The sequence below is a fragment of the Balaenoptera physalus genome, assembly GCF_965194825.1.
Source record: "Balaenoptera physalus genome assembly, chromosome: 15".
NCBI lineage: Eukaryota > Metazoa > Chordata > Mammalia > Artiodactyla > Balaenopteridae > Balaenoptera > Balaenoptera physalus.
In genome coordinates this window covers 58,021,197-58,046,760 of record NC_138894.1, presented here as the reverse complement: position 1 = coordinate 58,046,760, position 25,564 = coordinate 58,021,197, and the positions used below count along the sequence as shown (strand labels likewise).

The window sequence follows — 25,564 nt, the reverse complement described above, 5'->3', positions numbered from 1 at the left end:
ACATAAAGAATATTGTAGTATATTATATGTATAATATATATGATTATAATACATATATAATCCTTTGAAGGAATACATATTGACACAATATCACAATATACAAATAAATCAAAAAAATGATGAACGTAGGATTCAGGACAATGCTTACTTTGGATGTGGAGAGGCATTTTGATGCAATAAGGAAGCCACATAGATATAGATTATTTTCAAGGAACTAATTTTCATGTTAGATTTTCAGGTGTTTATTACATTATTTAAAATAAATTAATCAAATAAACAAATACGTAAGTAATCAGAAGGAAAAAATGTATTAAACATAAATTATTGCTGTAAAAATAGGTCTCAAAGAATATTACAGGGGTTTAAAAAAATACAACAGAAGATAAAAGCACATTGGTAGAGAAAGAAATAAAAGAGAAAATAAAAACATCTCAGAAATGAATGCTACATTAGAAACAACCAAAAATAGAGGGAAAATGTGATAAAAGCATGTTAAGACATGAGGGACAGGCTAGAGTGAAAGACATCAAAAGAGCAAAAATATAAAAATTTTATAGATAAGGTGTAAAAAGGAGAATCAACTTCTTGAAACATAGAGATGTGATAGAAATACTATTTAAAGAAATTATGAAAGAAATGTTTCCTGAAATAAAGACTTTAATCTGCAGATCAAAAAGTTACACCATGTATTTGGAAAAAATGATATAGAAAGGTGAACCCAAGATATATTCTGCAGAAACCATTCATCTTCAAAGATAAAGAACTAATCATATGAGAATCCAAGCAGAAAAGGCAGGTTACTTCCAAGGAGGAAAGACTTACGTTGACTTCAGACATCTCCTCAGTGATATTCAAATGCTTGAAGATAATGGTCCATGTCTACACAGTTTTGAGAGCATGAAAGCATAACCCCAAACTCTATATTCAAGTGTGGCAGGCAAAGGTTGCTGGTTATTTCTCCATATTCATTTTCTTCCTTCTTAACACTGAGAACACAGATTTTGAGCTAGACAATTGCCATCAGCTAAAAGACTATATATCCCATAGTCATGTAATTAAGTTTTGTCTAGTGAAATTTACACAGAAATGTTATGTGCCACTTCAGAGAAATCTCCTTAAAGGTGGGGGCCTATCCTTCTTGACTCCTTCCTTCATTCTGCTGCCTGAAATCTGAATATGATGGCTGGCACTCAAGCAGCATTCTTAGACCATGAGGACAAGGACCATTCTCTAAGAAATGGTAGAGCAGTAAGCTGGAAAGACTACGGGTTCCTGGCGAGTTTATGGTGCTCTGGACTTCTATTATGTGAGAAAGCAATAAACTTCCAACTTGTTAAAATCTCTTATGTGTATGTTTGTTGGAGGACAAAGATATTTTTAGTCAGCCAAACTTAACTCAGAATGATTACAACAGGCAGATGCTCCTCAGATATAAAGAAAAAGGACAGGATGTATCAAGCTTGGAAATAAAATTAAGTGATGAAACTCAGCCAACAAAAATCAAATCAAAATAATATAGGAATAGGGAATATGGAAGCCATTGTAAAAGGATTAATAAAGAAATTTTAATTCATTTAAATATAAAACTGAGATTAAATAACTGGGAATTATGGTCACAGAACAGAATGTAAGTAATAACACAAAAATCAAGAGTATGGTGGAAGAGTAAATGTGCTAATTTTCTTATCTTGCATCACATGGGATCCATAGATATAGTCTAGAAAAGAATTTTAAAAAAACTTTTACGTAATGATTCCAACCTCTTAATGTTTTTCATAACTTCAAAAAAAATTTAGGAACTAATAACTTTCATAGTGAAGAAACATTTGTCTAAAATTCAGCAGTTCTTACAGTTTCACTTCAATTTCCTTTAACTTCGTTAAATAACAGTAAAAAGTTATTTTTTGCTTTAAAATAACGTGTAGTGTATGATTCCCATTTTTGTTCACCAATTAGTCTCATTTTCACCATACCTATATTTACCTATCTACCTACTTACTGTCTTTCTGTCTGTATCTTAGGTGTATATTGAATATCTTAAAATGTCATTTGTTGTAAGTCTAGATGGGGGAATTTCTTTTTTTATTTCTGTATTTTAATAAGGATTATGCATTAATTTGATAAACTATCAACTCTGTAAAAACCAAGTTTGTTTTTTTTTTAAATAAAGGAATTCTCCCACTTTCTTCTGGAAAAATCTTGTAACTACACACAAATGAAAATGAATACTTACCCCTATGCCAGGCACTAATAGAACTTATATTTCAAGCTTTTAATTTTATTATAATTATAATATAAACAGAGGTAGTAACGTACAGCAATGACTTTGGCATAAAAAAATCTACATCCACACCTCTAGTCGTATAACTTCCTGAAGGCAATACCTTACAATTGTACTCTAATTTTTGTCAAAGGGAAATTTTAACTTCACAAGAAAATGTATTTTAAAATAAAGTAGGTAGAGAATGTTTTATCCTCATTTTATAGATGGGCAACAGCATCCAAGGTAACAAACCTAAATAGTGGCAAAGCTGGGATTGGAACTAAAGTGTTCTAATTTCCAGACCAGATGTTCCCAGAAAAAGACAGTTACTGTTATTTTCCCCTTGTTGAATACAACTGGTTTTCATGGCAATAAGATAACCAACACATACTCAACAGAGCCATTAGTTCAAAGAATTTTCGACTTGCAAGGGACCTTAGAGGTCTTACGTGGGCATTCAGCAGAGGGCCTTGGCAATCCTCCTTTCTAGACCCCAGCTAGAGAACAGCTGATGTGCCTCTGGGCTCCCATTTCAGAGATCACCATTTTGGGTTTTTTTTAATCTTATCTGATTTACATACTAATGTTTCACATAAGATTCCATTTGAAAAAGAGGCTGGTTTCTACAAATAGGTTTTAAACCACTGATAGCCTAATCTTACAGAAATAGAGAAGTGATTTAATATAATCATTGCAAAGTGAGGAAGTTTCAAGAAGTACCAACCAATTCACAGGAGAATAAGCAATCTTGGACCAAGCTTATTTTGAGACTGCCTGACATCATTCCATTTAGAAGCAGCTGCTTTTCTGAATTCACACTTCTCCTTTTTTCTAAGCCGCTAGTTAACTAACTCAAGTGTACAGACAGACTGTACAAATCTTACGTGGTCAAGAAATTATAGATTTGATGCATGAACAAGAACTGGAGAAAAATTTCAAATGTCTTGCCTTGTAATGTTCCATGGTCTAACTTTGAAAATTGTCTAACCAGAAGCAGCTGTCTGCTGTTAAAAATGTGGATCCATTTTAAAGGTAGCAGGAATGTTCTTTATTAGATATAAATATCACTATGCTTCTGAGGTTGATGAAGTCAATTAAATGGAGGATGTAGGTAATTTAATAATTTACATTTATCAAGTGCTTTACAGGTTATAATCAGTAAAGTAGCATCTGGTACAGTAGGAAGAGCACAGGCTTTAGAATGAGACCTACCCAGCCTCACTGCTTAGTAGCTGGGAAACCCCAGTCTAGACTATTTACCCAACTGATGTTTGGTTTTATCATCTGTGAAATGGAACTAATATGAGGATTAAGTGTAATGACACATAATGAGTGCCTAACTCTTCCTCAAGTAACTTTAATTTTCTTTCCTCCTTTTTCCTGGAATGTTGAATATAAGTGACATTTTTATTAATTGGACCCTATTTTAAATATACAGAAGTATAAGCTATAATATACGGTAAATTATTTTTTAATGCAGAATAATTTTGCAATCTGAATCATAACCAGTAGTCAGTATATTGCAATGAAAAGAGTACTGGGTCAATAATCAGAAGACTTCCATTCTTATCTCCATTCTGCCACTTTTAGGTTGAACCTATATGAAATGACCATTTTTACCAGTCACAAATGGTTGAATAAATTTGTGGTGCTGGATAAACAATAATCTCTCTAAGATTGTTTCTTCATTAGATGAAGTTTAGATAACTACATTCGTTCATTGATTAAGTATTTATCATTTGCCTATTATCTGGCAGACATTGTTTTAGCTTTAGCTTATGACAATATAGTGAGGAATATAACAATGTCCCTTTCCTTTTGGTACTCTATTCAATAAGGGAGACATAATAAACAAGAAAATAAGCTTACAAATCATAAATTTTTTGGGTAGTGATAAAATATTCAGTAACTCGTGGATTGCTAAGGTTTGCTTCAGCTTGAAAATCGTAAAATACCAGATCATTTTTGTAATAAATTATACTCTTTTCTTACTGAATTAGTTTAATAGAAGATGTATCTGTAGATAAATTTGTGCTTCTTAAAAATAGAAAGAAGTACCAAAATTGTAGGAAATCTGAAAGGGAATCTTTAGAAAACCTCAAATAAAAGGATTTAGGAGATTATATTAGGAAATAGGTTTGGCTGCATGTAACAGTAAGAAATGCCAAATAATAGTGACTTAAAGAATAAGGTTTTTTTTTCATGAATCAGGAAGTCCAAATCTAGTTGCTCCAAAGCTAGCATGGTACCACAGTGCTTATCGGGTGGCTGCTCTTAGCCATCTTTACCATAGGCTTTCTTCCTCACCCTTGTTGCTTCATGGTTGCAAGATGGCAGATGGAAATTCCTCTGCAACACTATACCCGTGTGGCAGGCAGAAAGAACATAAGGGTCAAAGGGTAAAGCTTAACTGCCAGCTTAGTTTGCCTCCTTATAAAGAGTTTTCCCAGAAGCCTCACCTAGCAATTCCCACTTACAACTCGCTAGCAGGAACTGGACTACACTTAAATTTTCAGTTGAGCACTTGGCTACCCTAAACAAAATCAGAATTATGTTAATGAGGAGTGTTCAGATGAATACTGCCTAGAGAACTGGCAGCATCTACCAGAGGGATGTACCAAACTTCACTAAGAAATATGATTCTGAACATCTGTGAAACAAACATATACCAAGAAAAATCATTACTAAAAGGAAACTTTGACATGTGTCTTCTTATATATCAAATACTGTTTGATATACAAATGATTTCCAGTTGCCTTCTCCAAGTTCTACCTCCCATGGGTCTGTAAGTAAAAGTAAGTTTTACTTTTTATTATTTACTAAAGTAATGCCTATCTGTAATATTTACCCAAGGGCTTGGTTTGAATAAAGAACTCCATTTATCTTCAATGATTTTCTGTTTTCTTCCTTCCACATAAAATTTAAGAAGACTTATAAACAAACAAATCCAAGTGATGAACTACTAAATAGCTAAGGGGTTTGAAAAAAGATCAAGAAAACAAAATCCAAGAGGGTGACAGGCATACAAGGATGCAGAGGTCCCTAGGATTATGGGAGGGATCCAAAAGTTAGGTGTCCCTTACCATCTGAATTCTAGCAATCTAAATATGTGTATAAAATCTGGTAAAAATGTTTACCAAAGTTCACTATCCAAATAAAAAATGAGCTAAAATGAACCCATGGGTGTATATCAACTAAAACGTTGTAGGTGAATGCTGAGTGGTTCCTTCAGGCATCCCTCACCCTGCTGTTCAGAGAAGCTCTGGATCAGAAAGTGAGAAGTACAGGTACAGCAAAGATAATGGGATGTCACATTTGAGATTAGGGTACAGAGAGACTGTGACTTCTGTCCTGCTTGCCACTCTCTCTCTTGTTTGCTTGCTCCGAGGGAAGCCTGCTGCCATGTTGTGAGCTGCCTGTAGAGAGGTTCATGGGGCACGGAACTGAGGGAGGCCTCTGACCAACATGAAGTGAGGAACTGAAATCCTCAGGCCAACAACCCACAAGGAACTAAATTCTGCCAACAACCCATGAGTGAGCAGGTTATCAGATGCGTCAACAGCCCCGCTGGCACCTTGACTGGGGCCTTGTAAGAGACCTTGAGACTGAGGTGCTCTGCTAACTTGCACCCAGATTCCTGATCTACAGAAACTGTAAGATAATAAGTGTTTGCTGTCTTAAGCCTCAAATTTTAGGGTAATTTGTTACCTAGCTAAGGATAATTAGTACAGGAATGCAAAAATCTTTACCAGTATTTAATATTTTGGCATATAAAAGAACATGTCTTTGTCATATGGGATTCTCTTTTATATATATGGAACATCATATTCCTTGGTATTATCAATAAATAAAAAACTTACTGGGGGGACTTACCTGGTAGTGCAGTGGTTAAGAATCCGCCTGCCAATGCAGCAGACACGGGTTCGATCCCTGGTCCAGGAAGATCCCACATGCCACGGAGCAACTAAGCCTGTGAGCCACAACTACTGAAGCCCGCGCACCCTAGAGCCCCAGCGCTGCAACTACTGACCCCATGCGATGCAAGTACTGAAGCCTGCGCCCCTAGAGCCCGTGCTTGGCAACAAGAGAAGCCATGGGAATGAGAAACCCGCGTACCACAACAAAGAGTAGCCCCCGCTCGCCGCGACTAGAGAAAGCCCGCACGCAGCAACTAAGACCCAACGCATGGACTTCCCTGGCAGCGCAGTGGTTAAGAATCCGCCTGCCAATGCAAGGGACACGGGTTTAAGCCCTGGTCCGGGAAGATCCCACATGCCATGGAGCAACCAAGCCCGTGCGCCACAACTACTGATCCTGTGCTCTAGAGCCTGCGAGCCACAACTACTGAAACCCACGTGCCTAGAACCCGTGCTCCGCAACAAGAGAAGCCACCGCAATGAGAAGCCCGCCTACCGCAAGGAAGACCCAACACAGACAAAAAATAAATAAATTAAATAAATTTTAAAAAAAACACCAAAGACCCAGTGAGCCAAAAATAAATAAATAAATAAATGAATAATAAATTTATTTTAAAAAAACTTACTGGGCAATACAAAGTATGACAATTTAGGGTTCAAGCTAGCCAGAGAGCAAATGTAAATCCCCAACCCAGAATCTGTGTTTACTAAATACCAACAGAACTGAATCGACAGACCGGAGTAGATGACTGAACCTTGAAGATAGAAAGAGTTCCCACTTGATCCAATAGGCCAGTGGTTCTCAACCCTTAGCAGGAGTCAGAATCACCTGCGGGGCTTGTTAAGCCACAGATTGTGGGGCCAACCTTCAGAGTTTCTGATTCAGTATGCCTGAGGTTGGAACAAAGAATTTGCATTTCTAAGAAGTTCCCAGGTGATGTTGTTGCTGCTGTTTCAGGGGCCACACTCTGAAAACCACCGCAATAGGCAAGAGTTTCTGTTGTTTCCTGTTGGGAGGCAGTGACATGTGAATAGCCCTCCCAGACAACTCATAATGCATGAGAGAAAGAGCAAGGCTGAAGGGCACCAACTTGGAGCAACTGTGAGGCTCTTGCTGAGATAATAAGGTGCTGGTATTGGGGAGCAAGGAGCTTCACAGCCAAGGGAAATTAAAAAGGAAATATCAAAAGTGCTTGCTGACTTCAGTTCTCCTCCAAATACTGCAGTTTAATCAGTCACTGTAGCTACAGAGGGAGAAAATCATACTGCTGTCATTACTAATGAAAGTCACACAACCAGGTTCACCTGGCTTCCCATGAGAGACATGAAGTACCATTCAGCGTGGCTCCTACGAATCAGGTGCTCTGAACTCTATTTACTGCTATAATTAACTCTACTCATTCTATTTACCTGATAGAACTGTCTTTGGGCTTCCAGATGGCCCTAGCTTCCTCTAGGATCATCAGCTGGAGACCCTGAAAGCCATTCAAACCCTTCAGATTTGTGCCTTATCTGATTTACTCAGTTTCAGAACACAGGGTGCAATTTTCCCTATTGGCATCCGTCGTCTCTATTTCCAAGTTGAATACGATTCAAACAGCCAAAAGAGCACATGGTTGTATTTATTCATGGGCTGTTTTTGAAATGCATTTATTTCACTGATATTCTGGAGATAGTGGTGTTACTAGAGTGTTTTCCAAAACACACAGCCCATGGGGGTGCCAGTTTCCAGGTCTGTGGCATCTGTTAGCGGATATCATAAGCAGTGGTGGGGGGGTGGCAAAGAGGGCCTTCTTTGCATCTGTACCTTGGCATGTGCCCCTAAACACTTAGTTACCTTGCATTTTTTTTATAATTCCTTGCAAAGGGTTCAAAAGTTATAGAGTGATGAGAATAATGTCTAAGTGACGATTTCAGATGCTGTCTTATTTTTGCTCTTTGGGAAATTGTCTACCTTCCAGCAATTTCTAATACCAAACAATGTCTCCAAAACTGGCAGCATCAAACACTGTCCAAAGATATCCATGGTTGATTTACAAGGAAAGGAAAAAGCAAAGCTTCTTGAGGGTTGAGACGGTGGAAATTTATCCCCAAGGAGCTTCCAGTCTAGCAAGTAGAGAGACATTTGTGAACAACCGAACAAGCCAGCTGGTATAAATAAAATATCAGGGCCAAAATAAAGCATCTCAAATGGAAAAATCACACATTTTAAATATTTTTAAAATGCAATGAACATAATTAATTTCCAGTATTATCAATAGGCGTTTCCAAACAGAAATGAGTAGAGGTCCCTGGACCTGAAAAGTGAGCAAAAACTGAAGGAATTCTTTTCTGCCTCCCCTTTCCATGATTTGTTTATTAAACTTATTTCTTGAGTAAACTTTTTAACAAGGAAGTGCCCTGGTTTCCCTCAGTCTCTTCTCTGCCCCACCTCCTTGGCACAGGGCTTGGAGCTAAACTTACATGCACATGTACTATGAGCAAAGCATCCACATAGATACATACAGCAATTACAATTGTTTTTGTTTTGTTTTGTTTTGATTTCACCTCTTTTAATAAAACCTCTATTTAAAGGTGCTAACTTTTAAGTTGAACTAAAGAAAATACTTTTTTTTTTTTTTTAATTGCAGTGATATCTCTTAGACCAAGATAACAGGGAATATTTACTGGCGGAATCACAGTACAGTAAAACAGGGTTCCCATCTCACTATGCAGGTAGGCTAATATTAATGTGTCTCCATTCTAATGGCAAGTTTCAGACTGAACCTTCTCTGTATTCAGTTTCTCTGAGGCCAACCTTCCCTGCAAGGTTTAAAGATTACAAAACGACCAGCCCCTTTCAAAAGCATGGATTTCTCTGGTCTTTTAAATTCTTAAACTGTCCAATTTCTCACATTCATCAGACATTCACCTCATGGCAACCCAAACCCACAAGTACACTTACTCCTATCGGGTTGTTGACATCGCTTGGAAGGTCTTTTCAGTTAACCTTTTTCCTGACCACCCCACAATTTCCTCTGGTTTGTTATTTGACAGACCATCCAAATACTTTTACCTAAGTCATTTGCTTCCTTCCTACTGAAAGCTTTTTACTGCTGCCACCAGCCCCTTTCTTCCTGAGCAAAGATCATGTTTTCTTCAGTCCAGGCTCTGTGGCACACAGTCCCATTTCATAACTTTGAGTAAAATTCCACTTTTTGAACTGCTTGTTGGGGGACAGGGGCAGGTATGAATTATAAACTCAGTCACAGAGGTGTAACATAATTAATTGTGAGTGCCTAGAGTAACTACATTTAAAACTCATAAAACATTTCAAGGGAAGGGCCTTCTAGGTCCTTCCTATAATTAATTAACAGGTAAACAGCATTCGTTTTAATTAGTATATCATTTTTTTCTGCATGAAAAGAGTTCATTCTCTAACATGGTTTCATTATTTCCCTCTGAAAACTTTTCTTTCTAGTTAGTTGTTTAATAAATCTTATTCTCATAGACAGCACAAAGGCCGAGTCAAAAGAGCAAGAACTCTAAATTAGTGGTACTAAATCTCAGGGCTGGAGGCATCCTCTGACTTACTGGAGGCAGAGGTTGGTGTGTGCATATTTTAGCTCTCCTGAGAAGTACCAAAGGCTTCCCCCATCTCCTTCTCCTAAAGCAAACCTTAAGTAATCCTTTTACACTTTACCACTCCCTTCTCTGGGCCCTGGAGTCTAAGACATTACTTAATATTTGCCTGTTTCTCCCCTGGAAAATCCCCAATTTAACGCAGGCTACTTCATACCTAAAATACACTGGTTTCTCCACTCGACCCTGCTGAAGAGTTTCCCAGTGTAAAAACAGCACCAAGAAGTGTTTTTAGATTGCCAGATAAGTGGGACCTGGAAACATTACAATTGGTTCCCAAGCTAATGCTCCTAGTGACCAGGTATGAATTTGGAAGATGGCTGGATAGTCTGAGCTATAACCTGTGTTGACAAACTAGAGCTCTATGGTCTAAACATCCAAGCTAATCACTACACACATACTCTGAGCTTGAAAATAATAAAACTATAAATTAATAAAGCCACTTTTGAGCTCAATGACAATAGGGTTGGAATGCAGGCTAGATATCAGGAGACATGAATATAACCCTGTCCTCAGCACTAATTATAAGCTATATTACAGATCAATTCAGTGAAATGGTTTTATAGGCTAGTGGAACCTTCTGCTCAAAATCAGGTGGGAGTAGCGCAGATTAATCCCATCATCTGTTATTCTATCAGTAAGGTTCTACTCTTTAATTTCTAAACTTTTTGATTTTGATGAATACTCTATTGAAATGCAAATATCTTTTGAAGGGGTCATACCAATCTTTTATCAGAGGACTTATTATAAACAGTTAATATTTTAGCAGAGCTTGGGACAAATGCAACACAGGCCAGGGAGAGAAGAAAAAGCTGAGGCTAATGAGGGAGGAAGGAGGGCACCAAAACAAATTTTATTACCCTCCAAAACTGCTCTTTGGGGACTACCTTAATTCTCCCCTGCTGACCATCTCTTCATTGAGGCTGGTGGTCTCCCTGAACACAAGGTCAGGCTTCACAATTGGATGATGAACAATGGCAACCTTGATACTTGCTAGCCTTCAATCTAAGTCATGTCCATCTTCCTTCTGTTGGTAAATGAATCCATTTTTCCTTAACTTTCTAAAACCAATCAGCTGTCAAACCGAGACTCTTACCTACACAGAAAGTGCAACACATGACCCTTGTTTGCTTTTCTCTTTTCATAGGAATCAATAATATCAAACTATCCCTGCAATGCCAGAAGGCTGAAGATTTGCATTTTGAGAATAACAAACGATAAGGGAGGACCCATCTAAAATTTTCTTGTCGGCAGTCCAAAATATCTAGCCCTGCCACCAATGGAATTAACAGACAAAATGAACCCAAATAACTGAACTGCTGGTAGGAGGGAAGGAGATTATAAATACCAAATGTGGCTTCGTGACCAGTTTCAGAAACAAGGACTGTAGCAACCTCCCCTATTTTCTTTCTAACAAATTATATTAATAGATAATAACTGGTACCCCTTCTTCCTTACTATTTCATATAGGTATGTCGGTGGTGGTTAATAACTTAGTTCTTAGGTGACAGATTGTTTCGAAACTAGAAGAATAAACATTACCCAGAGAGAGGTCCAAGGAAGGGGATTTAAAAATTTCCCCTTCAGAGAGATACTAAGCATGTTTTCATTTGCACAAAGGATCAGAGCATTTTGTTAGGTGAAAACATGTCCAGATTGTTACTGTTGTTTAGAAATTAAAGCACAGGAAGAAGGGTATGTATAGATGTTGAATGGTCAAAGGGTGAACCCTCACAGCTTTGGTGAGTCACTTTCAGCATCTATTCCAAACTCCTTATAGGGAGCCTTCCTCTACTGAAGAAGCTGGAGAATTAAAAAGCACATTTCTGATTTCCTGACTCCTGAGTTAAGATAGTTGATTGAATATACACATCTAACTTTGCTTCCTCTTGAAACCCTACAAAATGTACAATAAAGAGATTTACTTTTTTTAAAAAAGACATAAACCCTCTGGAGCTGGGAAAACAAGAGGCAAGAACAGTAATATTTTGGAAGCTGGATCGTGGCAGTGAGGAAGCAGAGAAACAAACCAATTTATACTGTAGGATTCTCAAAAGGTTCAAGAACTCATGGTACTGGGTAATACAGGAGCTGGGGTGAACAGGCATCATGCTGAAATAAGGAGGACTGGGTAAAAATGTCTGAGTAGCAGTTAGATCCTCAGAAACCCTTCCCTGTACCACAGTGCTGGGTAAGTGCCCTCCTTTATCCTAGCAGATCCCAGGGGGTTATTACCTTTGGAGGTAAAAGAGGGTGTTAGGACTGGGGTGGGGAAAGCTAGGCTCCTCTGAGGGCTGGATCCTGTACCCACAAATGGTCCATCCAGATGTCCCAAAGGTAAACCTCTAGCTTGGTAAGTCCTATCCATTTGCTCAGAGCTTCCAGTGTTTTCATTCCTCACTTGGTTTTAGTTTTTTTTTAAAATAGGAATTTTGGGGGGGAGGTATAATTTATACATAGTATTGAAATGCACAGATCTTAAATGTACTTGAGCAGTTTTGGTAAATGCACACATCTGTGTAACTCACACCCCTAACACAATATGGAACATTTCCAACTTCCCAGAAAATGAGTCCCTCACTTTAAATCATGAACAGACAACTAAGGATTACCAGACATCTGAGGAAAAACCCCCAAATGGAAGATAAAGACCAAAGCAAACAAATAGAGAAAAAGGAACTTAGAGGAAAAAGCCCTTTTAGGAAAAATAAAACATTAAAAAAAAAACTATATTAATAACCTTAGGGAGATGAGAAGAGTCTGCACACTGCATGCTATGAAAAAAATTCAAAGAACAAAAATAGAGCTCTTAGAAATTGAAAGCATGATAACAGTAATAAAAAAAAAAAAAACTCAGAAAAACTCAGTAGAAATTTTGGAAGATAAAGTTGGGAAAATTTCCCAGAAAACAGAGCAAAAAGACCAAAAGAAGGAAAATCAGAGAGAAATGATAAGAAAAGTGGAACCCAGTCAGGATATCCAACATCTAAATAACCGGGGAAGAAACTAGCAATGAATAATTCAAGAGAATACCTAGGGTTTTCAGACTGAATGGGCCTACTGGATGCCCAAGAGAATGGATGGAAATTAGACTCACACAGAAGCATGTCATTATGAAATTTCACTGGAAACAAAGAAAAAATACTATTTAAAAAATTGGCCACATAGCAGGAATCAGAAGATCTTCAGATTTTTCAACAGCAGCACATAAAACTAGAAGTCAACAGAGCAAAACCTTCAAAACTGAAGAAAAAAAAGATTCCTGGGCTTCCCTGGTGGCGCAGTGGTTAAGAATCTGCCTGCCAATGCAGGGGACACGGGTTCGATCCCTGGTCTGGGAAGATCCCACATGCCACGGAGCAACTAAGCCCGTGAGCCACAACTACTGAGCCTGTGCGTCTGGAGCCTGTGCTCCGCAACGGGAGAGGCCGCGACAGTGAGAGGCCTGCGCACCGTGATGAAGAGTGGCCCCCGCTTGCCGCAACTAGAGAAAGCCCTCGCACAGAAACGAAGACCCAACACAGCCAAAAATAAATAAATAAATTAATTAATTAAAAAAAAAAAAAGATTCCTAATCTAGAATTCTATATCCAGTCACTTTATCAATCAAGCAGAAAGATAGAATAAGAACATTTTCAGACATCCAAGATCTCAAAAAAATTTACCATCCACATACCCTTTTTCAGAAAACTGCTGGAAAATATGCTCCATTAAATGAAGGGAATAAAGTAAGAAAGAATATATGGACCACATGAAACAGGAGATTCACAGGGGGGAGGCAAAGGGAATCTGTCAGATGATGGAGATGATGGACCCCACATGCCTGCACTATACAAAGCACAGAAGATCTTGTTAGAAAATCTGAGGCCAAGGACTGTGGAGAGCCCAGATGCATAGCTGTCCTTGCCTCCAGAGTAACTACACAGGCATAGTGAAGCCCATGTGTGCAGTAAAGATGAAGAGACAGTAATGAAGGATGTTTCTAACACAATGGTACACCGAAGCCTGGGGTCTCTCTATGTCTTGGTAAAACTCTCCTGACCCCCATAGACTATAATGCAGAAAATAATAAAAATCTGCCCAGAGAAATTCTGCATATTAATTGAAACTTTCAGGGACTTCCCTGGTGGCACAGTGGTTAAGAATCCGCCTGCCAATGCAGGGCACACGGGTTCGATCCCTGGTCCGGGAAGATCCCACATGCTGTGGAGCAACTAAGGCCATGTGTCACAACTACTGAAGCCCACGCACCTAGAGCCTGTGCTCTGCAACAGAAGCCACCGCAATGAGAAGCCCACGCACCGCAACGAAGCATAGCCCCCTCTCACCACAACTAGAGAAAGCCCGCATGCAGCAATGAAGACCCAACAGAGCCAAAAATAAATAAATAAATAAATGTTCATATGTTGGGTGTGGGTGTATATGTATATCTATGTGCTTGTATATACATAGACTATCTCTGGATGGATTGTGAAGGAGATTTACTTTCCACTATCTACATTTTTGCTCCTTTTTAATTTATCTTTTTACCCTGTGCATGTATTAACTATTCATAAAATGAACTAATGAATAAAACAAAATTTTCTTTTAAAAATTACAAGCAACATGTCCATTGACTGAGTAATTCTACACTTAGGAATTTATTCTGTGAATACACTTGTCCACATGTGAAGTTACATAAGTACAAGGCCGTTTACTGCAGCATTATTTGTGATAGTAAAGGACTGGATATTGCCTACATGTCCATTGAGAGGGGAATGGTAAGATAAATTACATACACCTATGTTGTAGAATGTTTTGCATTCATGAAAAAAGAATGTAAAAGCTCATTATGTGTTGATATAGAATAATATCCAGGATATTCTATTAAATGAAAAGGCAAGGTATAGAAGAAAGTGTATAATTTGTTATAAAAATACAGCAGAAAAATGTCTCTGACCCCCACAACTTAAGTCAGATCACCCTGTTATATGTTATCATTATATTCTGTGCTTTGCCTTTGTGATACTTCTTTTTTTTGAGCCTTTATTTTATTTGTTTAATGTAAATTTAGTTATTTATTTATCTATGTTTGACTGCGTTGGGTCTTCGTTGCTGCATGCGGGCTTTCTCTAGTTGCAGCGAGCGGTGGCTACTCTTCGTTGCGGTGCGCGGGCTTCTCATTGTGGTGGCTTCTCTTGTTGCGGAGCACGGGCTCTAGGCGCGTGGGCTTCAGTAGTTGTGGCACGCAGGCTTCAGTAGTTGTGGCTCGCGGGCTCTAGGGCGTAGGCTCAGTAGTTGTGGTGCATGGGCTTAGTTGCTCCGCGGCATGTGGGATCTTCCTGGACCAGGGATCAAACCAGTGTCCCCTGCACTGGCAGGTGGATTCTTAACCACTGCACCACCAAGGATGTGCACCTTTGTGATACTTATGACAATAATAATTAATGAATATTTGTGCTAACAAAAAAATCTCACACTCCTCCTACTCCTTGCAGCTGGTTCTGGGTGTGAAATTGATTGCATCAATTCAGTGCATTAAGCAATATTTGGAAAACAGAAAGGGCAGGCACTACCTTCCCATGTTCTTAGCTGTTGCTGCTGACAGTCATGGTCATTGCAACAGCATCCTAGTGTTCAGAGATTAGCTTCACAGATGTGAAGAGGCAGTTGCAGTGGCAGCTTTCTGATCGCTGGGATCACAGTCTCCGTGGTGTGTTCTGTTCTTCAACTCAACACTCCCAGAGGGAGCTCCTGAATCCCCACCTTCCGACTGTGGTATTCCTCTGGCAGGACAGTTCAGTGGTGATGTTCTGGGGGTCACTGGAAAGGACCTAGCTTATTCCACTCTTATCAACCTCCCCAACAATTCTGTAGGCACCCGATTCCCTGTATTAAATGCTCTTGTGGCATTGGTTTGCTTCCTGCAGCTAAACTTTACTGATATAATTGATAATATGGACTTTTAGCATAGAGAAGCTGCAAATCTTATTTTAGAATCATAAAAGTAATTTTATTTACTTTATTTGATCTATCCTATATACTGTGTGCTACCAAAGTAAGTGTTAAAGGGTTTAAAAATTGAGGATCATCGATGAGCTTCTCTTCCACATGTGCTAACAACTACTGGCACATCAAAACATACACAGCAAACCAGGGGCAGCATGTTCAACTTTGTTTTTAAAGTTAATCCAGAACATAGAATGAGTGAATGAATAGGTATTGGGGATTATTTTCAATAACTAATATTGTTTTTTAACTGATGAAAGTGAACGTGCCTGGCAGGTGGGTGGTGGCTTATTCTACTCTCTAAGAAATGCCTGGTGACATCAATTACAAGATCTGACAGAAACAACTGGGAGATTCCATGTTTCACTCTCCTCAACTCAGCAACCTGAAATGATTCTCAACAGGCTGGGAAACCCATTAAAACATCTCCTGGCACATAACAATAACAGGATCATTACCTTTCAATCATGGTGATACTGTGGGAGATGACAATTCTGGCTTTTGTCTCTTTTTATGTTGTTTGCAATGTGAATTTGACAGTGAGTGAGTAAAAGGGAACACCACACGAGCAATTACAGCCTTTGAGTACCACCGAGCACACACTTGATATAATATGTTTGTTTCTGAGGCAGCATTTTATATTTATTTAATCCAGTGACATTTTTGTGTGTGCTTTTAGAGAAGAAACATTTGGAGGCGGTGGTGGATAAGAGGGCAAATGACTGAGAAGTCACAGCTCTCTGCAAACACAGACACACAAATTTACAATTATGTGGCAGACAACAAACAGCAACAAACATCTAATTCTGAGTTTTCAGAGATTTACTCAATATTAATGGGGTTGCCATTGAAGGCAGAATAAGGCAGAATTGCTTTGACTCTCAGGTCTATTAAAAACTGGTTGGAGCCTTCCAGTTCTTGACCATATGTGAATTATCCACTTGGTAGATTATTGTTTCCTTGAAATTCAGCCAGCATAGCCCCAAGTGACCTATTCTGCCTAAGTTATATTTAGGAAACACTAACTTATTTAAACATAGACTATGCAAAACCTTTACAGGGTGAATATACCCAAGATAAAATATATATATATATTTGTATATCTGTGTGTGTATAACATTTTTAAAACTAAAGGAAATGTTTTTTGGATCATCAGAAGTTTTGGAATTAAAATTTTTTTGAGCTGCCAGGGCCCTTAAAGACTTCTTGTCCAAAAATTTCATTTCATAGCTGAGAAAACAGGCGTAGTGAGGTTTACTGACTTGCCCAGTGTAACAGTTAATAGTGAAATTAAAATGTTTAAATCATATCTTCCCTTCCATTAGCCTGCACATAAGTTTTTGGAAATATTTTTAGAATTCTCTGCAATATGGGGGAAATGATCCACACAGAAGCTCCCTAAGAACAGAGCTGGACTCCAGGGGTGATGGGTTAATGGAGTGTGTGGCTGGGGGAAAGGGCCTGCCACGTGTTCCTTCACTCAGCTTTGTTGCCAGTACGACAACAAGTCTTCAGAATCTGTCCTCACTCTCTTATTCTACAGATAGCTCAGATTGCTTATTACTTTTGTGCTATCTCTTTCCTGCAAGTAAACCTTGTATAGCTCCCCTCCGTTGCCTTTTGTGAACTAGGGAATCTTGGGAGAAGCTGGACCTACAAGGAGTCTAGAGAGACAATGGCAGGCTAGCAGAGAGAATGCACTGCAGCTCCAGAAGGGGAGAGTAGAGTAAGGTTTGCAGTGTATATTTAATGCTGCTGAGCAGCTGGGTGCCAGGGATTGTGAGAATTTACACCACTAAAGCTGCTCAACAGTGGTTGGTTGGGCTCTCCTAGGAGTGAGCAGATGGAGAGAGAGGAATAACTGTCTATGCAGCTGGTGAATGAATTCCAGAAGCTCACCTCAGTACTGCTGGCTGCCTTTCAGACTAAAGACCCACAACTGGGGGCTTCAATGTATTTGCAGATGTACTTAGATTTTAAAAGGAAGTCTGCAGCACCTCACATCCAGTAGGATGGCTACTATCCAAAAAAAGAAAAACAGAAAAAGAGAAAGGAAGGAAGAAAGAGAGAGAGAAAGAAAATAACAAGTGTGTTGGTGAGGATGTGGAAAACCTATAATCCTTGTGCACAGCTGTGGGAGTATAAAATGACACATCCACATTGAAAACAGTGTGGTAGTTTCCCCAAAATTTTAAAATAAAATTACCACATGACCCAGCAATTCCATTTCTGGGTATATACCCAAAAGAAGTGAAAGCAAGGACTTGAACCTATGTTCATAGCAACATTACTCACAATAGCTAAAATGTGGAAACAATCCAAGTGTCCATCGACAGATGAATTGACAAACAAATGTGGTATATACATACAATGGAATATATCCAGCTTTAAGAAGGAATTAAATTCTGACACATGCTATAACATGGATGAACCTTGAGGACATTAGGATAAGTAAAATACACCAGTCATAAAAGGACAAATACTGTGTGATTCCACTTACATGAGGTACCTAGAATACTCAAATCTTTAGAGACAGAAAGTAGAATGGTGATGGCCAAAAGGGCTAGGGTAAAGGGGAAATAGGGAGTTAGTGTTTAATAGGTACAGAGATTCAGTTTTACAATATGAAAACAGTTCTGAAGATGGTTGCACAAAAATGTGAATGTGCTTAATGCCACTGAACTGTTAAGATGGTAAGTTTTTGGTTCTATGTATTTTACAACAATTCTTTTAAAAAGGAAGTCTGCAGTATTCCGGCGTTGTATAAATTGAATTTGTAAATAAGTTTTTTTAATTAGAAATGAAAATTGCAGCTTATCTGTCATTCATTCTCTTCTTTATTCCCCCCTTCTTTCCCTTCTTTTTGATGTCTCCTTCCTTCCTTCCTGCAAACATCTGTAGGCTACTTAACATGTGCCAAACATTGTTTGAGGCCCTGTGGAGCTCAGACAAAAGATACCATGCCCTGATCACAGTGCAGCAGTGGGGAAGTGCCCCAGGTAAACAGACATTATCATGTGACCAAGGCTCGGATAGAGACACGCTCAGATTGCCATGGGAGCTCAGAGAAGGGACACCTAACACATCCTTGGAGATGAAGAGAAAGCTTGCTGGAATTTGGAATTCCTAAGTAGCATCTTGAAGGGTAAACAGAAGTAGCCAGCTAAAGAAGGAAAAATCTGATCTATCATGACAATATTAGTGATAGCATATGCTACAGTAAAAAAGGTACAATTCATGTATTATTTATCCAATTGGTGTTTATTAAATACTAGGTGCCAGGTACAGTTCTATGTGCTGGAAATATGGAGGTGAACAAGATTAAAGCCCTCTGTCACGAAGCTTAGGGGAGATAGTCAATGAATATATAGACAAGTAAATACATAGCTTATCAGAGTATGGTAAATGTTCTGGAGAACAATAGGGCAGGGGAAAAAGAAAGGGAGGTTTGGGATGAGGGAAAGAATGTCACTAATTGTTATATGGTGGCTGGAGAAGCTGTCACTAATAGATTGGCATTTGAGCAGAGGATTAAAAGCAAGGGGGGAAGGAGCCCTGTGGGAAGATGTGGAGGCCAAGGGAATAGCAAGTGCTAAGTTCTTGAGGTGAGAACACGCCACATGTGTTAGGAGGACAGTGTGGCTGAAGTAGGAGGAGGGAGGGGAAGAGTACTGGGAGAGGAAAGGATGGGGGTTGGGAGGAGGACAGTGTTTCCATTATATAGGGCATTTGAGGCCATGATAAGGCTGTTGGCATGTACAGTATGTAAGATGGAATCCATTAGAGGGCTCTGAATAGAGGAATGACATGACCTTACTCAGGTCTTAAAGGGGTCATTTTGTCTGCTCTGTTGAGAAGACTGGAAGAGGAAAGGGTGGAAATGGTGTCACCAATTAGAAGACTATGGCAATAACCCAGGAGAAATTGACTGGCTTAGACTGGATAGCAGCAGGTGAAACTGTCATATTCTAGATATATTTTCTATATATATATATATCTTGAAATGGCCATATTCTAGATATATTCTATTCTAGATAGATTGGATATCAGGTGTGAAAGAAAGCAAAATAGTCATGAGTGACTCCCAAGTTGTTGGCCTGAACAACTAGAAGCATAGAGCTGCTATTTACTAAGGTTGGAAAACTGCTGGAGGAGCAGGTTTGGGGTGGGAATAGGTGAGGAATCAGACATTTGGTTTTGGACACATCAAGTTCAAGTTTCTTGTTAGACATACGTGGAAATATCAACTAGCTGTTACATATAAAGATCCAAAGTTCAGGGGAGAAATACAGCTAAAGATGTAAATTGGAAGTTCTTGGCTTGTATTGGTTCAAAGCCATGATGCAGGATGACATTCCCCAGGGAGTTAGTGTAGATGTAGAAGATGTCTAATAACTGAGCCATGGGGTACTTAGGGGTATTCCAATAGTCAAAGATCAGGGAAATGAGGCAGAACCAGCAGAGAAGACTGAAAGAAACAGGCACAGAGATAGAAGGAGAACTGAGATACTCTTCGAAGTCTAGTGAAAAGATTTGTTTTGAGGAGGAGGGAGTGAGCAATTGTGTCATGCTGATGACAGGTCAAGATTGATGAGGGCTGAGATTGGATCATTGGACTTAGCAGCATGGAGGTCAGTAGTGACCTTTTCAAGAGCTGCTTTGGTGTAATGGTGGGGGTGAGAGCTTGGTTGGAGTGCAGCTGAGAGAAAACAGCTTTTAACTACTTGAATTTTCTATGCCTTGATTTCTTTATCTATAAAAAGGGTGTGTTAGTACTTTCCATATGGAGTTGTAAAAATTAAAGGAAATAACATATCTGAAGTACCTAGTAAAGGTCTAGCATATATAAGTACTTAATAAGTACAGTTGCCCCTTGGTTCCAGGACCCTCTGCAGCTTCCAAACTCCATGAATGTTGAAGTCCCTTATGTAAAATGGTGTAGTATTCACATATAATCTAGGCATATCCTCCCATATACTTTAAGTAATCTCTAGATTACTTATAATATCTAATACAATGTAAATGCTATGTAAATGGTTGCCAGCATGCAGCAAATTCAAGTTTTGCTTTTTTGGAACTTTCTGGAATTAAAAAAAAATTTTTTTTCACCTATGGTTGGTTGAATCTGCAGATGCAGAACACGCAGATATGGAGGGGTGACTATATTCGCTATTTTTATTATTTGTATTATTATTTGTATTTATTTTATTTAATTTTTTAAAGATTTTTTGATATGGACTATTTTTTTTTTAAGAATTTATTGAATTTGTTACAATATTGCTTCTGTTTTCTGTTTTGGTTTTTTGGCCACAAGGCATGTGGGATCTTAGTTCCCCAACCAGGGATCAAACCCGCACCCCCTGCATTGGAAGGCAAAGTCTCAACCACTGGACCACCAGGGAAGTCCCTATATTATTATTTTTAGATTTCAGCTATTCCAGGGGAAAAATAGACATTTACTTATCATCATGTTAAGTTAATCACCTTTTTAAAAAAACTTAGATAAGAATTGACATAGTTAACTGACCATTTTTCTCTTTTTCATATTTCTTTTCTTTAAATACAGAGATAAAATGAGGGTATATAGGCAAATTCAAGAAAAGGGTGGAGGAGGAGAGGAATTGCAGAAAGATACAAATAAAGGAGAGAGAAACACCTAAATGTTAATGGTGGGTTTTTTTGTTTTAGATTGTTTTTTAAGATGAGAGAAATAACTATGGATGGCAGAGTAAATTATCCAGTCGAGAGGGAAAAATTAATGATACAAGAAGGGGAGGGGATGTCTTTCAGAGGAAAAGAGGAATGGGATCTGGCGCCCAAGTACAGAACTTGGCCTTAGGAATGTAGCCAATTGATCCATAACCAAAGGAGAGGCAGGGTCTACAGGTATAGATGAAGGTGACTGAATAGATGTAGACAGTGGGAGTATGTGGAATTTTTCTTCTTATGGCTTCTTTCTGCTTTTCTAGTAAGATATGAAGCAAGATCCTCAGCTGAGAGTGAGGAGGGGCAAAGGTACTGGAAGTTTGGGAAGAAATGTGAAATGTAAGATAGTCATCTAAGAGATGAACAAAATGAATATAATAAGGAAGGGTTAAGAGGGGTTAACTGGCAGTACTGAGGGCCTAATTAAGGTTGATGGTGAAAAATTTAAAGTGAAACCAGTCAGCATATTTCCCTGTTGTGTTTATGTGTGGATGGTGGTTCGGAGAAGGTGGGAAGTTGACATTATCAGGGTTAGGGTTTTGTCAGGTGAATCCAATGGAAGGATAGAGGAGTAAGAGACTAGATGGATATGCAAAGGGTGATTGTAGGGCAGAACCATGTAACAAGGATGGGAGAGCAGGGAAGTGAGGCCATGAGGAGGTGAGGGATCAGGAAATGGTGGTAGAATCCTGACAGAGTACTAGAGGGAGGGCATGGGAAAGTTGGCAGGTGGGCTCAGAGAGTAGGTTTCTTGAAATAGAGATGATAGAGAGGTTGTGGTTATTGGCAGCGACAAGGCATGCTCGTGGAGGGGATGACTCAGGAAGTGTGGAGGACTAGACCACTGGAGGAAAAGAGAAGCAGAGATAAAAGGTTTGGAGAGGATCACCTGCATGTCTTTGAAATTACCCAGAATTAAGACAGGATTATCTTTGGAGAAAGTGTCAGTAAGACAGGAGATAAACTTTTTTATTTTTAACATCTTTATTGGAGTATAATTGCTTTACAATGGTGTGTTAGTTACTGCTTTATAACAAAGTGAATCAGCTATACATATACATATATCCCCATATCTCCTCCCTCTTGCATCTCCCTCACACCCTCCCTATCCCACCCCTCTAGGTGGTCACAAAGCACCAAGCTGATCTCCCTGTGCTATGTGGCTGCTTCCCACTAGCTAGCTATTTTACATTTGGTAGTGTATATATGTCCATGCCACTCTCTCACTTCATCCCAGCTTACCCTTCCCACTCCCGTGTCCTCAAGTCCATTCTCTACGTCTGCATCTTTATTCCTGTCCTGCCCCTAGGTTCTTCAGAACCAATTTTTTTTTTTTCGATTCCATATATATGTGTTAGCATACGGTATTTGTTTTTCTCTTTCTGACTTACTTCATTCTGTATGACAGACTCGAGGTCCATCCACCTCACTACAAATAACTCAATTTCGTTTCCTTTTATGGCTGAGTAATATTCCATTGTACATAAGTGCCACATCTTCTTTATCCATTCATCTGTCAATGGACACTTAGGTTGCTTCCATGTCCTGGCTATTGTAAATAGTGCTGCAATGAACATTGTGGTACATGACTCTTTTTGAATTATGGTTTTCTCAGGGTATATGCCCAGTAGTGGGATTGCTGGGTCGTATGGTAGTTCTATTTTTAGTTTTTTAAGGAACCTCCATACTGTTCTGACAGGAGCTAAAATTTTTGAAGAATTAGGGTGAGCGACCTGTAAAGAGATTCAAACTTTGGGAGGGGGGGAGTTTAGGAAGGGGGAGAGTTTAGGAAGCAGGAGGAACAATGGTCTTAAATCAACAATAAAGAGCTTGAAGATTGCCGATCCTACCTCTAGGCCCAGCAGAACACTGGGATGTGGCAAAAAAAAGCAGCCGTCTGGGAACAAACTAGTTTTCATTCAGGCCAAGAAGGTGAAGGGAATATAAAGAATTTTGCTGATGATGGACCAGGAGTTCCAGGGGACACAGTGAAAGTTTTCTTGTGTTGTAGAGGGGGAGCAGACATGATCATATTTTAAAATATACAGAGTAGTATGGGCATGCAAGCTGGAAGATACAGTTCTGTCCTGTGGCGATCTGGATAAAGATGAGATTTGTGCTGATGGCCTTTCAGGTAGACTGTGGTAGTGAGGCTCTGACTCTGGTGTGGGAAGAGGAGATTATGGTCTTGACAGGAGCACAAAGGCTCTGAGCTCTGTTGTGGATGGTGAGGAAGAGGATGGGGGAGGTGTAGTGCTACCAGAAGCATGGGGCTATTACAGGAACCCAGACAAGGGATGATCATGGCTTGGGTTGTGGTAGTGGCTGTGGTAGTAAGAAGTAGCTAAAAAGAAATGTATTTTTGAGACAGAGTTCAGGGGAGTAGCTAATGGATTGGATTGATGGGGTAGGGGTGGGGGCGGAGACTGAGAGAAAGAGAAAAAAGGATGGTTCCTATGTTTTGATCTGAAAGAGGTGGTATCATCCACTAAAATGTGGAAGACTTGGAAGAAGGAATGACATTAGGTGAATAAAGAAATCACTTTTCGATATGTTAAGTTTGAGTTGCCTATTTGACATTCAGATAGAGATGGTGAGTAAGCTATTGGATATATGTCTGAAGATGTGGGCAGTGGAGCTTGGTGACCTTGAACAAGTTATTTAATTTCTCTAAGCCTGTTTCTCAACTGGAAAAGAGAAGTATCTATTATTATTATCTATGTGATGTGAGGGTTAAATATGGTAATACCATAAAGTGCTTAGGCTAGAGTTCAGCATTTGCAGCAATGCTCAGGAAATGTTTAATTATCCCCATTGAGAGAAAATGGAGGTCCTCTGAACGTAAAGTAAATTTTCCAAAGCTGCTGAGTAGTGAGCCTTAGAGCTGGGACTTGAGTACCAGTCCACGCTCTTCCTATTCCACCAGTGACTCAATTAGATGTAATACTCGTTGTCAAGCCTCTGCAGCCAGGGGTTAGGAGAATTTAGCATAGTATTGAGGCAGGAGATAGATGGGCCCCAGGCTGAACAGTTTCTCCCCTGTGGACAGAAACTCCAAAATAGCAGAAACGCCATAAAAGCAGGATGATGGAGGAGGCTGGGCCCTGCCCAGATAAGAGATAAAAGACCACATATTCCTCATTCTCGAAGTCAAGGAGACCTTCCCAACTACACATGTGCAGAAAGCCTCCTTGGAGGTCAAAAAGGGAGGGGGCGCCACCTCATAGTAAGTGATGTCAACTACCCATAGGCCTCTTCACTAGAATCCATCTTGGCTAAGAGATGCACATGCATGGAGGGGAGGACCCTGAGATAAACCAAATACAGACTCAGAACCAGGCAAAGCAACGTGACTGGTCAAAGGAAACCTGAAAGAAATGCCCCATAAAAGTGATTCAAACTACAACAAGGGCACGACTCTACCATTCTTACACTGCTTTCATATAAGGTGTCCCACTTTTTTCTCCATTGAGTTATGATATAGGGAGGGGAAAGCACAGACTGTGGAATCAGACAGACCTGGTTCAATCTCACATTATAAAATCAACTATACTCCAATAATTAAAAAAAAATCTCACATTAGAATTTTGCTCTTAGATTATTCAACACAACGGCAGATTTGGGGGGGGTTCATTTTTTTAAAAAAGAGGAAAATTATTAAGTGTTTATTCCTTAGCTTTCAGTAGCACCAAATTCCATCTGCATCAGTACATGCAGATGTGTAAGTATAAACTACTCTTTTTTTAAATGTTCTTAAGTAACTTAAGCATCTACTTTTCCAGTTAGATAATTACCTCCCTGGTAATTACCATTTTCTAATACTAGTTCTAGACTATTCACCTTTATATGTCAACTTTAGACATCCTAGAGTCTTGATAATTTTCTCTACCAAAGAGGAGAAGGAAAACAAAACAATCCTCTCAATGAGATTCACCACCACTACTCAACCAACTATCAGAGAGAATCTGCCTCATTTTCCTGTGAAATAAGGCTTAGATCTCGGAAGATGACAGAGTTTACTCAGAACAGGAAATGAGCTCTTAGAGACCTTTGGGAATACTAATTGCAA

The 25,564-nt window shown here is 39.2% G+C and overlaps 1 protein-coding gene across 4 annotated transcripts in view; it reads right to left on the bottom strand.

Moving 5' to 3' along the window:
- The window catches only part of LOC309644247 (uncharacterized protein), a 337,219-nt gene that overhangs the window by 250,150 nt on the left and 61,505 nt on the right, over nucleotides 1–25,564 (bottom strand). The window lies entirely within an intron of this gene.